Source organism: Gossypium arboreum, chromosome 12, assembly GCF_025698485.1.
Source record: "Gossypium arboreum isolate Shixiya-1 chromosome 12, ASM2569848v2, whole genome shotgun sequence".
NCBI classification, from domain to species: Eukaryota; Viridiplantae; Streptophyta; class Magnoliopsida; order Malvales; family Malvaceae; genus Gossypium; species Gossypium arboreum.
Window position 1 is genome coordinate 107934326 of NC_069081.1, and position 14524 is coordinate 107948849.

The window sequence follows — 14524 nt, forward strand, 5'->3', positions numbered from 1 at the left end:
TAAAATTAATATTTTTGTTGATGCTAATAGCATGAGAACAAATCCATCAGCATGTGAATATTTTTTTTTGTTTGTTTTTTAAAGTAAAAAGACTAAAATACCTTTGAATAAAATAACTTAATTTAATTACGGAAGAACATTTTTGTAATTGTACTAACTAAATTGGTTCCTAATTAACTCGTGAGATTAACTCAGTTAAGAACATAAATAATAGCATAGATATTTTACTAATTTCGCTCTTATATGGTGGCATCGTAGATCCACAAATGAAAAACTTGGTCAAGCCACAATTGGGACTTTAGAGGAGTTCTAAAAGAAGTTTAAAGAGCAATTTTATCTAGAATATGCCAAGAAGAAGGCTTAAGTTAAGTTGTGTTAGTTCTGGCAACAAGGCACAATTAAGATTATGTAAAAGAGTTCAGTGAATTGATGCTCCAAATAGGCATTCTTCATTTCCATGGTGGTTTGAAACCATAAGCCAAATAGGAATTAGAATACCGATGGATCCAATAATTGACCAAAGCTATGATCATGAAAAAGTCATTAATCGGATTTGTTTCTAGGAAAGACAAGTTCAAGTCTTCTAAGCCTAAAAAGAAGGGCAATAGTGAAGGAGACCGTGAGGAGAATAACATAAAAATAGAAATAATGACAATGGTAAGAATGGTAGTAATGGGAAACCACAAAATGAGAAGAAACCCAACAACCATCAAAGGGGTAAAGAGAACGAAAAGAAGTCAATATAGTACTTCTTATGTTGCAGACCGCATATGATGCAGGACTACCCATAGCGATTCAAGTTCATCGAGATCAATATATAAGAGAAAGAGGAGCCTGAAGTGGTAGACTGTTAAAGCTTAGGTCAATAATATTCAAATTTACTAAAGAGAAGAGGGATCACAAGTAAAGAGGGTTGATGTTTGTAGACATCAACATTGCATGTCAAATAATGAGTGCTTTTGTTGATTTTGGGGCAATAGACTTATTCATGCCGGAAAAAGTAGCAGGTAAACTTGGTCTCTCAATTAGCAAATTGACTAAGAAGATTAAGACTGTTAATTTGAAAGAGGTCCCAATTGTGGAAGTAGAACAATGAGTTGAGCTACATAGTGGGGATTGAAAAGGCAATGAAGACTTTGAGGTAATTCATTTAGATAATTACGATTTTTTTCTCAACTTGAATTTTCTTGAAAGATTAATGTTTTATTGGTTCCTTTCTCTAATTGCATATATATATGGATACTCCTCAACAACAATACATTGTGTCAGTGAGTTATGATGAGAAATGTGGAACTAAAGTATTGTTGGCAATCCAACTAGTCGAGAAAGTTCATTATTGTAAGAACATTGACTTGGTAGATCAGAGTGTTAAGGAGACCCCCTGAAAATGCTAGAGGTGCAACAAACTAATATGAAGCTTGTTGAGTTGTCAGTGGGGCTACCACTTATGAGAGAAGTGGGTTGTGTATCAAATTGTGAGAAAAGTGGTGATGCAAACTGGATAGTTAAACAGAGTAAATGCTATGAGCAAGGTACATCAAAAACACATTCCTAGTGTTTTTCATTATGACTTACGATTGGGTTGGCAAAGACATAAGGGCTTTTTAGAGTTTTGAAACGGGTAAGTCGAAGGGCTTATATACTAGAGTTGGCAGAAATGCTCAAGGTTAACCCAATGTTCAATGTAGGCATGCCTAAGTCTATTTGTGTGGGTTAAGGGAATCTAGATTGAGACAAGTCACAATGGGGGCAAGTAAGAGTGGTAGGCTTTTATAATCGAGATGTCTAGAAGAGAGAAACAATTTTAGTTGGATAACGCAAGAGACATAAGCTAAAGCAAATGTTTTAAGGGGTGAAACTACCCAACATAGAGATTAGTTGGGAAACGATCGAGGCATTGAGGCAGTTTTGAGACGAGTTAGACTAGTGTCATTCTGAGGATGCTACAAAGGAGTTACGAGAATGGGTGGGGGAAAATGTCATGGGCCGAGTATCAAAGCCCGTGATAAATACACATAAAATGCCCATGAAGGTCAACTGATTAAATGGGGCTCATTTGATCCACTTGAATTGGCCTGATTCATTAAACATATAAAGAAACTCATCTACTTTAAGCCTTGGTGGCCTAGTGTGTAACGGCCCGTTTTCAGTGAAATCGGAATAGTGATTTCAAGACCACAAATCCAAGGTCATAAAAATTTGTTTTTATATTATTTTTATATTATTTCTTAACGAAATTTTACTGTTTGTAAGCTCAATTTATGAAATAGGACTAAATCGCATAAAGTGTGAATGTTGTGTTCTACTAGCTAAATGTGTTAAATAGCTATAGAACTTTAAAGTACAGGTCTTTATTGAGTAATTAGACCATTAATTGAGTTAGTGGATGTACATGGAGTGTAATCATGAAATTTGTGATGTTAGGTTGGTATTAGGTAATTAAAAGATAAAATAATAAAAACAAAATTTACCAACCCATTTGCTTCATCTTCTCCACCAAAATTTTCAATAAAGCAGGGGTTTTTGAAGCTTAAAATTTCAGCCATTTAGTTCCCTTGTATGTAAGTGATTCTTTGACCCGTTTTTATTAATTTTTATGCTTTCAGAACCATTATAGCTTAATCTAGCTAAATGGAGGATTAATTTGCAATATGGTTGAAAGTATAGGGTTTTTCCATGAGAGATTTTAATTTTTATTGAATTTTAATGGAAGAAAATGAATCTTGATTGTTAAATAAACAACTTTTGTTAAGTAAGTTTTGTTGAAATTGTCAGTTTGGGGCTAAATAGAGAAAAGTAAAAAGTGTGTGTTAAATATGTGAAATTGGGAATTATATAGGCTGCTATGAGCTTCTATAAAATTTGGCTAGGCTTGGGTGTAGAGAAATTTTCATGAATTTTATTTTTATGAGCCTAGGGACTAATTTGTAATGAAGTCAAATGTTTTGGGGTAAAATGGTAATTTTGCCATAACATGAAATTGGATTGAATTGATTTGAATAAGTATTAAATTAGTTAAATTTTATTATATATAGATCAAGAAAAGTCACGTTCAAATTTAGATCGGGGGAAAGACAAAGTAGTGGATTAATCGGTCGATTATCTCCGTACTAATTTGACGTAAGTTCGTATGTTTAATAAACATTAAATTATATGTGCTTTAAATGCTTAATTAGTATAATTGTGATGATACGACACCATGGAAGTTCTTGACGAGGTACTGACATTGTCTGAATGTAACAACCCCTATACCATATTCGACTTAATGAACCTGATATAGGAATATTACATTTGGTGCCAAAGTAATTCTTAGCTAATCACTAATATATTAGAACATAAAAACGAACACTTGGAATATACTTAATATTTTTCTTAAGTACATGCCATTCTATTCAAAATTTTAAAACATACCCTGTTGTTGCTTGAAGATGTGATGAAATGAGAGCTTGCAAATCTCAAAATTCAACTCTTCAAAAATTCTTGTACCTAATCTGCGCACGGAAACAAACTATACACTGAGTATACACCCAATGGTATTACTATAATTCAAATACTTAAGGTAGAACAATATATATATATACACATTAAATCTTACCACTATTTTACCTTTAATAAATCTTTCATGCATTTAAACTTTAATTTTTACTATAATAATATGTATTTTAAATAGCTTTTCTTCATTTTAATTTATATATATTCTTACACATCGATATCCATTTCATGCATTTCATCAATAACCATTTCATAAATCATTATTTCATAAATTTCATTTCTATACCTCAATTCAAAACTTATTCTCAAGAAAATATTCATTTCTATTCATAAACAATCAATAACAATCAGTTGTTCAATACTTTAATATAATCATTCAAGACTTTAAACTAGAGTGATCATGGGTCGGACGGCCTACCCGACCAAGGTCCGCCCGAAAAATGGGAGGGTTTGGGTAAAAATATAGGCCCGAAAAATGGGCTTGGGCAAAAAAACGAGGCCCGTTTAGAAAACGGGCTGGGCCTCGGGTAAGAGTTTTTGGCCAGACCCCGGCCCCCTACCGAATTATATATTAATTTATTTTTAATTATTTTAAAATTTTAATATAACTATTTTTTATTATATTGTTAATTTGTGTATTGTTTTAAAAATTGTTTTAGTATTATTTTTATTTGTTTTAATATTTGTTTTTATGTTTTTAAATATATTTGATTTATTATATTTTTGAAATTTTTATTTAATGAAATAAGAAAAAAAATTAATATGGGCAAAATTTGGGCAATGGGGGTTCGGCTTAGTAATTTTATTTCGGGCCGGGCTTGAACAAAATTTTAAGCCCATATTTCGGGCTGGGCCGGGCCTAGTAGACGGGCCTAAAATTTTGTTTGAGCCCGGCCCAGCCCATGATCACCTCTACTTTAAACTTTAAAGCTTCAAATTTCTAATTTTTCCTTTTCTTTTCTTTTTCTCATTTCTTTCTTCCTTTCCCGTTTTGCTCTCTGTAACTTTCTTTTTTTTCTTTCATGTTGCATCTTTGTTTCTTTTATAATATATATATATATATATATATATTAGTTTATATTGATAGTTGTTTTATAAAATCTATTTAATAACAAATATAATTAATACAATTGTACAATCATATAATTTACATTTGTCTCTATTTAATTTGTTTACCTCATAAAAATCTTATAATTTAATTAATTGTCAAATAAACATATTTTATTTAATAATAATAAATAATAAATATCTATTTAATTACTAATATTTGTATTACAAATGTTTTTATTTTAATTAATACACATGGAATTTATCTCAACCATACATTTGTCATAAATCTAATTTATTTATCAACTAAAAATCTCATATTGTAATTATTTAATTAATAATTATCTTTTTACTTAATAAATATAAATACTAAATATCTATTTACTAATTAATTATTTATATTACAATTGTATACATATATTTTCCTACATTTGTCTATTTTATCACCTTACACTTGTCATATTCTAATTTATTTTTCTAATATAATAAGATTAAATAATAATAATAATAATAATAATAACACAACAAAATTTCTGGACATTTCCTTATATGCCGCCTCAACCTCCAAATGTGGCTTAATTACCCATTTGGTCCCTACTATGTTCTTTTAATCTATTATTAAACTTTACCCTTTACTCAATTTAGTCATTTTTACTAATTACTCTAAATTAAGCTAAATTCATCTAATTTAAACCTAATTAAACACATCACTAGACTCATAAATATTTCTAATAATTATTTACGGACTCATTTCACTAAAATGGAGGCCCGATATTGCACTTTTCCGATGCCCGTGAATTTTGGGTCATTACACTGAATCCCGGTTGAACCTTAAGAATAGATAGGATACAAATGATATATCATTAGGGGTTACCGTGTTTTTAGGTGATGGTCTTGTACGCCCTACCGGTGGCTGAGTTTTCCGTCATGTGTTGCGGATACTTTACAACTTGTGTGAGCAGCACCGTGTAGCTACGTCTTGACTTACAGCTTGTGTGAGCAGACCTATTGATGGCTCGAAAGTGAACATCTTTATATGAGATATGAGATAGTGGTGGTTTTGACCATGTATTGGCATTTAGTGTGTGAGATACCTGAGTATCTGATAGTATTCCAATTGGTTCAACGAATATAGTAATAATACGAAGTTATACGAGTTCAATACGAACTACTACATATATTCATGTGTAATACGGAAAGTAATTTAAATTGTTAAATTTATATATGGCTAATATGATTGTGGTTATGTGTTTGGCTTAGGGCTAATTGGAAATTACCTACGTTTTAATTATGCTTATCTAAATTGTGGATGAATGGTAAGTTATATTTTAGTTAAATGAACTTACTAAGCTTAATTGCTTACTCTGTTTATTGTTCATGATTTATAGTATTTCGGAAGCTCGCTCGGTTCAAAAGTGGTCGGAGATTACGTCACACTATCAAACAATCATTTTGGTACTTTAGACTTTATATTTTGGGTTAAATGACGTGTATAGGTATTTTTGGCTAATATGGCCTATATGTCTTATCGAGTTTTGGCCATTTGATTTGGCTTGTAAATTGGTCATATATTTTGGTATGTATATATATATAAATGGCCTTATGATATGTGGTGTGTAATTGCTATATGAATGTCGTGCTTGCATAAATGTGTTTTGGTACTAGATGGTTGGAATTGAGATGAGTATGCATGCTAGGCTTTAGGCACAATGTCTCATATATGTATTTGACCATCTAGGTAGACTTTGAAAGTATGTTTGATATGTGTTAAAGTGGTTAAGTGAATGTTCTTATGGATATCATGTTGTATGTATGGATATTACATGTTATAAACTTGATATTGGTTGGTTTTGAATACCTATTTATACTTTGGTTATGTGGAAATTGATGTGTATAGGTTGATACCAATATGGGTGAAGAATATGGCTTGGAAAATGACCTATTTTTGTCCACACGGGCAGAGACACAGGCGTGTGTCTCAGTCGTGTATGACACACGGCCAGGTGACACGACCGTGTGTCCCATGGTACTTCTATAAAGACCAAGTCAGTAGCTTCACACAGGCATGTGGCTTGACCGCGTGGCAGAAGTCAGTATACCCTTCAGTTTTCGCACGGCTAGCACATTGTCTGGCACAAGGGCGTGTGAGGCCATTCCAAAGGGTACACGGCCTAGTACACGGGCATGTGGTTGGCCGTGTGACCCCATTTTGAATGCCTACACAGCCTGGCCACACTGGCGTGTGTCCCCTGCATTTTGAAAAATTTCAATATTTTTTCTAAAAATTTCTTGAGTACTTGGTTTAGTCCCAAACCACTTTTAATGTCTATTTGAGGCCTTGAGGGCTCGTATTAGGAACTGTATGAATGTGTCTGAATGGTTTTTTATTTGAATGGTATTTGATTATGAAATGTTTGATTGTATAAGTTAGAAGTCCAGTAATGCTCCATAACTCTGTTCTAGCATCGTATACGGGTTTAGGGTGTTACATAGTGAAACACTCAAGTAAAACTAGAGTTACTATGGTGAATATTGTAAATCTTAATAAATAAGATTATTTAGAGTTTAAATCTCTTAGGACTCTCATATTATAGATAGGCTTTTGTAGAGGCCCAAATTTGCCCGGCCCAACAAATTAAAATCAAACCTAAATCCTACCCAATTCACAAACCCAATTACAAAATCAAACCCAAAACTAAGCCCAAATAATAAAAACCCTAGCCCAATACAACCTAAACTTTTTTTTTTTTTTAAAAAAAGACAAAACCCTAGCCACCTTGCCTCCCACTTGCACCTACTCCACCACCTTGCCTCCCACTTGCACCTACTCCACCACCTTGTCTCCCACTTGCAACTACACCATCAAATAGAGAAGAGACATAGAATGATAAGAAATGTATGTAAGATGGCTATAAAAGCAAAACCAAAAGTCCATTGTAAAGAAAAGAGGAGGAAATAATTGTATTTTTGAAACGTTTTTTTGATACAAAAAAAAAAGAGAAGAATGTAAAAGCAAAAGGTTTGCAAGCAAATCTGAAATAAAAAAAGCGAGTATTGAAGAAGAAAAGATTCAAACGCATTAAGGTTTTTATTTCATTTTCCTTTTATTTTCACTTTTTTGTACATATAAACATTTTTCTTTTTTCTTTTCTTTCAAAAATAGTATACATATATTTAGATATAAAATAAAAAGAAAACAAAAATAATACATTTTTAAATTTCAGCCACAGCATACGGTGGTCGTGACAATGACAAAGGCAGTGAACAGTCTTGGGTCCCCATTTTGGTCTTAATTTGACCATGGCGGAATGGGAAAGAGGAGAGAGTTGAGAGCTTTGTTTTATTTTTTTATTTTATTATTTTTACTATTATTTATATTATTATTATTTCTCATGTATATATTATTATTTATATTATTATATTATATATACCCTCTCCATATTTATTTATATTATTACTATAATTATTGTTATTTCTATTATTTTTATTTCGACTACTATTATTATATATATATGTATTATTATTTGTATTATTATTATTATTATTATTATTATTATCACCCTATTGTTATTACTTTACTTTTGTATTCTAATATATTATTAATATTACTCATATTTTCATTATTTTTGCTATTACTATTATTATTATTATAAATTAGTGTATATTTTTATGTATATATATATATATATTTATATATAGTATTGTTTTTATTACTTTAATTTAATATTTTATTATATTTGCTTTTGTATTTCTATATTTATTATTATTATATAGTAGTGTGTATTTCTATTATATACATTTATATATATATATTTATATATAGTATTATTATTTACTTTACTTTAATATTATTATTATTATCATTATATCCAACCCAATAATAATTCTTTCATAAAGTAATATTCCGTATTTGGTAATTCGAGACAATCGTGCCCTAACTTATTGGGTTTCGATTTTTCTCCTTTAACCTAAATAACGGAATACTCTTTTAAATCGCGACATGAGTTTTGAAAAATGCTTATTCTCGGAGATACGAGGTGTTGTGCCCTAACTTACCGGGTATGACATTTTGTTATCTCGAAATAAGATTTTTGCAAGTAAAGGCAATATTCAGTATTTGGAAATTCGAGGAAACGTGCCCTAACTTACTGGGTTTCGATTTTTCTCGTTCACTTTAACTAACTGAATAACCTTTTGAAATACACGAATTTTTATATAAAAGGCAAGCTCGCCCTCGAAAATTCAAGATGTCGTGTCCTAACTTACTAAATGTGACATTTTATATTGTGAAACGAGAAGGTCTTTAACATTTGAGCATTTTCTTTACAAAGAGGGATCGTATTTTAAATTCTTTCAAGTTTTCAAATTTTCGACACTAAGACACTAATTAATCAACTAGGTACCAATTTTGGGCGTATCGAGGGTGCTAATCCTTCCTCGTGCGTTACTGACTCCTGAACTCATTTTCTGATTTTCGTAGGCCAAAAATTATCGTTTTAGTAAATCTTAACTTTTATTAAAATGATTAATTTAAGGTGATCCGATCACACCTCATCAAAAAAGATTAGTGGTGACTCCTCTATTCGTTTTCATTTCCAAAAATCTAAGTCAATTCCCGTTTTTCAAAAAAAATGGTTACGACAGCTTGGCGACTCCACTGGGGACACCAAATAAGAGAGTCAAGCCACAAGTTGATTAACTTTTGTCTTTTTGTCAAAAATTGAGAATTTGGTTTTGATATATGATCCCTTCATTGTATTTCACCCGTTTTCCGTACGGTTTTCATCATTTTATTCCCATTTTCTTTAATCGCTTCAAGTTTTTATGCATATATCCAAGCACATTGCATTGCATGACCGTTGTGGTCACACTCTTTAAGTGGGAGTGAGAAACTATTCCTTCGTGAGGTTTTCACCTCCGTGCAGAATAGCGGATTGCTTTCGGGATACATCCGTACCTATGTTTTCGTGAGATTTTTATCTCTGTGCAGCCATAGGGAAATGTATTCCCCTGAATTGAACTCGGTCCATAAGAACCTATAATGGGTGAGGATCGAGGAATCTGCTGGTTCAGGTACCCTTACTCTAGAACCAAACCACATATAGAGAGACCTAGGAGCCCACCCTAGGTAGAGCCACTCCAAACCCCTAGTGGTCACCCGAATTGCTTTATTTGTTATTTATTTATCCTGTACTAACGTGTTTTATTTTTGTTTTGTTTTACAATTGCATTGTATTACATCATCATAGGAATGAGGTGTTGATTCATATTTGATTGCTAAATAGAACAGTTTGTCATAAGAAAACGAATTTTTTTGATAAAGTGGATTATAACACGGTTATCTAAGTATGGTCCAAGTGAACACAATGAAAGAAGGTTGATAGTCCGTGAAAAAATACAAGACTTTGCTTCATTGCCTGAGGATACAAGCCGTCAAAGATTGTTCAAGAGTCGTCACGTCTTAAAGGAGCTGACGAGTATCGCAGGGACAAGTGATCAATAAGTCGCGGCCCAGATCAAGCAAAAAGGAGTTAATATAGACATATCTTAGGGAATTTGCAAGACTCGACCATAAGATCCGGATGTGAAGAGGAAGATAGGTGTCTTCGCTTGGAATATGAGAGAAAGGCCGTATATGTAGCCCGTTTTATGTAAAGGAATTTGTTTTCTAGAAAAGTTGTTCTAATGAAATTGAATTCAGAATCAATGCATTTGCTTTGCATTCATTTCATGCATTTGCATTGCATTGCATTATTTACATTAGGCTTTCCCTAAAAAAACCCTAAAAATCATGGCAGTTACCCTGGAACATCGTTACCGTACAAGGGGAAGAACAAGAGCAATGGACCAAAGGTTAGAGAGATTGGAACAAATGCAAAAAGAGATGCAGGATCAATTACAAACACATATGCAAGAACAGCTTGCCAAAATCTAGCAAGATATGAGGGACCATATGTTGGAGTCCCAGAAAAGCATGATGGACCAATTAACTCATTTATTGGCTGGTGGGAAAAGCCCTTTGATCAATGCTGGAGAATATAATGAAGATTCTACCTACCCTCCGGGTTTTGCCCCAACGGACGTTCATACATAACTTGACATGTACCCAGGAAGGCCATCAGTCACCATTAGGCCCCAACCATTTCAGGCTGGTGTTTCGGTACCGATGAATTATCAGGCCGACTCGGGCTCTAATCCGGGGGACAACCCAACCAACCCTGTGGTCCTCAATCTCGATGAAGTAACAGAAGCAGAAAAGACAAGGGTAGAACTTCCGAGAGAGCTTGAAGAAAGGTGTAGATGGTTAGAAGAAAAATTTAAAGAAATGGAAAGCACCAACTATCGTGGTGGAATCGACGCTAAAGAATTAAGTTTGGTTCCGGACCTGGTACTCCCTCCCAAGTTCAAAACTCTGGAATTTGAGAAATACAATGGGACTAGCTGTCCCGAAGCTCACATCACTATGTTCTGCAGACGAATGGCAGGCCATGTCAACAATGACCAACTATTAATTCACTGCTTCCAAGAAAGTCTGGTTGGGGCCGCTTCTAGATGGTACAACCAACTGAGTCGAGCCCAGATCAGTTCATGAAAAGATTTAGCACAAGCCTTCATGAAGCAGTACGGTCATGTGGCAGACATAGCTCCTGATAGAATCACTTTACAGAATATGGAGAAAAAGCATAATGAGAGCTTTAGGCAGTACGCCCAGCGATGGAGAGAGGTGGCCATACAAGTCCAACCCCCTCTGTTGGCAAAGGAAACCACTATGCTCTTCATCAATACCCTGAATGCACCTTTTATTAACCACATGTTGGGTAGCCCAACCAAGAGTTTTTCGAACATAGTAATGTCTAGAGAAATGATAGAAAATGCCATAAGATGTGGGAAATTAGAATCTGGGGAAAATGCTATGAGGTGAGCGCCGAGGAAGAAAGAGCACGAGGTGAATAATGTGAGCTCATATTCAAAATCGATCACCGTAAGCCAACCAAGTTCGATAACTACTGGACAACAGGACCCACCCAGACAAGAGCCTAACACAAAATAAAATAGGGAGAAACTTCAATTTACGCCCATTCCTATGACATACAAGGAGTTATACCAGAGTTTATTTGATGCACATGTCGTGTCTCCCTTCTATCTAAAACCAATGCAACCTCCATACCCTAAATGGTATGACGCAAATGTCCAATGCGAATACCATGCGGGAGCCACAGGACACTCGATAGAAAACTGTACCACTTTTAAGAAATTGGTTGAAAGACTCATCAACATGGGGATTGTGAAATTTGATGATACATCCAGTGCAGAGAATTCATTACCTAACCATGGGGATAAGGGAATAAATGTGATAATTGAGAGTTCGGGGAAAGAAATTAAGATGAATATTGCAGAAGTGAATACCCCGTTGGAGGAAGTCTAGAAGAAAATGGTGGAAAGAGGGTTGATAGCACAGAATTCAAGGGTCAGACCTCGAGAAGTGAAGAATTACTGCGAGTTCTATGACCAAGAGGATCACGAGATTCAGATATGCAGCCAATTCAGGGCTTTAGTACAAGGATTGATGGATAATAAGGAGCTGGAATTCTTCGAATATGTCGGGAGCCCAGAAAAAACAGATGTGTGTGCCTCCGAAGAGGGATCAATGAAGGATGTTTACAAAGTCAACCACCCAGTGGTTATCATATCACATCCGAGAATAAATGAAGTCGGGGCACAAGTTGCGCCAAAGGTCGTGATCTAAAAGCCCGTTTTTTTCCCTTATAAAGATAGCAAAAGGGTACCGTGGAACTATAGCTGCAATGTGACATTCCCAGGAGAGGAGACCCTGATGAATGCATCAGAGGAAGTTCAAGACGAGGGTTTTTATACGCGTAGCGGAAGGCATTATACCCCAAATACAAAATTCGAACAGGTTAAAGAAAAATCATTAGTAATTAAGTAAAAGAAAGAGAGGCCGGCGGGGCCTGAACTAACTGTTAATGAATCAGTGACTGAAAAAAAAGTCAAGGAATTCTTAAAATTTCTAAAGCACAGTGAATATAGTGTCGTAGAACAGTTGCACAAATAGTCAGCGCGTATATCGGTACTGGCCTTACTTTTAAGCTCCGAAACCCATCGCAGCGCATTGATGAAAGTGCTGAATGAAACTTATGTTGCTAACGATATCTCTGTAAACAAACTGGACCGCTTAGTGAACAATATAAGTGCCGACAACTTCATATTCTTCAATGACGATGATGTACCGCCAGGGGGCCGAGGATCAACTAAAGCTTTGCACATCACGACTCGCTGTAAAGGGTATACATTACCGGGGGTATTGATTGACAATGGGTCTGCGCTGAATGTCCTATACCTATCTACGCTGAGTAGGTTGCCAGTAGATAGTTCCCATATGAAGACATGCCAAAGTGTAGTGAGAGCATTTGATAGCACGGAAAGGAAGGTAATGGGGAGAATTGAAGTACCCCTCTTAATCGAGCCGAGCACTTACGAGGTAGATTTCTTGGTCATGGACATTAAGCCTTCGTATAATTACCTATTGGGGAGACCATGGATACACTCGGCAGGGGCAGTCCCTTCATCGCTGCACCAAAAGTTGAAATTAGTGACCGAAGGTCGGTTAGTAACGATCAATGCTGAAAAGGACATCATCGCGGCGATAACCAGTGACGCCCCATATCTGGAGGCAAATAATGAAGCAATTGAGTGCTCTTTTCGATCTTTGGAGTTTGTGAATGCGACGTTCATCACTGAAGGAAATAAGATTCCAATGCCCAGGTTATCTGAGACTACAAGAATGAGACTACGGCTAATTGTTGGAAAATGGGCTCTACCCAGAAGAGGACTTGGGAGATACCTCCAGGGAAGGATTAATGTACCAGTGATGAAAGACAAACAAGCCTGTTTTGGGTTAGGGTTTAAGTCGAACATGAAACAAAGAAAGAAGAAACTTGAGAAGAAGTAAGAAAGAAGGAGAGCGCGATTGAGCGGGGGAGAAATCGAATGGGAACCAATGATCTTCCCCCATATATCGAAGACTTTTGTGTCTGGAGGGGTCATTCACTCCGCGCGGAAGACATCGGGAAAGGAAATCATGGAAGGAATAATGGAGAGTTTGGACATCAACGCCACATATGAAGAAGGAACTAAGGTAGAGAATTTGTCGGGCATTCGCCCCTATGAGCCGGGAAGCGTTCTGAATAATTGAACTGTGGAAGAGATTCTTGTAGTCTTTATAACTAACTCAAAGTAATGTCCAAAACACACTTATTGCTCTAGGCCTAGGAGTAACAAGTGTCCTTTTGTGAAATAGGCTTATGTTCGAAATCCTTATTTCAATAAAATGCATCCTTTTGACTTTTTCATTCATGATCATACCATACATATCATTGTTCTTAGATTCTATTGTTCTTTGTATCTTTCTTCGCACCTACAACAGGTCTTCAGATATCAATGATGTGAGTGACGCTACTACTAATTCAGAGTCTCCTTTCGAGCGAGATATGTGCCTAGAAGGATCTCAGGACTTTGAGGATAACGGAGACTGTAACTTATCCCCTGATTTGTTAATGATGGTAGAACACGAGGAGAAACAGATTCTACCCCACAAAGAGACCGTAAAAGTCGTGAACTTGGGAGATGAACTAGAAAGGAAAGAAGTAAAGATCGGAGCTTGCATTACCACAGAGACAAAACGGGGTCTTATTGAGTTACTTCAAGAGTTCAATGATGTCTTTGCATGGTCATATCAGGATATACCTGGGCTAAGTACTGACATTGTGGTACATAGGCTCCCTATCAAAGAAGAATGCAAGCCAGTTCAGCAAAAGCTTTGAAGAATGTGGCCAGATGTTTTGTTGAAAATAAATGAGGAGGTCAAGAAGCAATTTGATGGTGGTTTCTTACAAGTAGTTAAGTACTCGGAATGGGTAGCCAACATTGTCCCCGTCCCTAAAAAAGATGGAAAAGTACGGATGTG